The following is a 1,166-nucleotide window of genomic DNA, read 5'->3' on the forward strand; positions in this document are numbered from 1 at the left end:
GTTGGGGTTTGTTTTTAGGGGCTTTGATTTTTCATGCTTTAATACTTTTTTGTTTGTTTGTCTACCTTCTGATCATCCTGGTTTATACTGAGCACTTAAAATCAAACCTAGTGTTTTAAAGATTCTGGGTAACTGAACTTTCAGCTGTAGGGTTGTGTTATTAATTCATATTTAGAACTGAAATTCTCAGTTATCTGTACATACTGGACACTAAAATTAGCACTTTAAAATGCATGTCTTTTAACAAGATGGTTGCACATGGGATTATGAGTGTGTATGCGTGAACATATAGGTGAATATACAGACTGGGTACAAGTTAACAGGGGTATATTTAGCACCTTCTCACCAAATTCAAACATTTAGAATTTGTTCATAAACAGAAGGAAAAACTCCAGGACAGATCAATTTATTCTGTAACTGTGGTGGGATTATAGTGGACTAAACTCTGCATGTTCATTTTAACAAGATAAGGACTGTACTGTGGCAGGTTAAATTTTGGATCATACAGACACCTCTACAATTTTTTAAAATTATTGTTAAAATAAATGTTACCGAACTGGAAGGGAAGTAAACATTACTCATATGCATGCCTACATAATCATCTTTGGATCCAATTTCCCCAAATACTAGCTCTGTTACTCATAATTGTCCACCTCTGTCATAAAGAAAGGTCACTGAATAAACCAGTCTCAAGAAAATGATCTTATGCAAAGCAGTAGTCACTTTTTACATTGAAAATACACACCTTAGCTGAAAATGTCACCTCAATACATTTCTCTCAAAAGCTATAGTTTGCTAGTTTAACATTAGAAATAAAAGCTCACATTTATTTTCTAGTTTTAAAAAATATTTTGTCCTGTCAACCTGCAATGTATATAAATACTGGCTATTGTGAAAAAGAAGATAACAGAGGAAAACCAACATTTAAAAAAAATAATTCAGTGTTAGTGCTCACAAAGTCTTTTGTGGCTGGAGCCCTAGATGATGCAAATGGCATAATCTTTTAGATCAAAACCAATCAGTGCACGCCCTCAGAATGCATTAATACCATTCACAAATGGGAACACAAATGCCTTCTCCTAAACCATTTTGCAGCTTCTGCCAAGGAAGCCTCTGCAGAACTGGGGGGGGGGGGGGGGGTGTGGGGGGGGGGGGGGGGGGGGGTG

At 36.4% G+C, this 1,166-nt stretch overlaps 1 protein-coding gene across 5 annotated transcripts in view; it reads right to left on the reverse strand.

Annotated features, from left to right (window-relative positions):
* Positions 1 to 1,166, reverse strand: part of ESRRG (estrogen related receptor gamma) — a 617,448-nt gene that overhangs the window by 255,343 nt on the left and 360,939 nt on the right. The window lies entirely within an intron of this gene.

Source organism: Gavialis gangeticus, unplaced genomic scaffold (assembly GCF_001723915.1).
Source record: "Gavialis gangeticus isolate Ggan-Ray unplaced genomic scaffold, GavGan_comp1, whole genome shotgun sequence".
NCBI lineage: Eukaryota > Metazoa > Chordata > Crocodylia > Gavialidae > Gavialis > Gavialis gangeticus.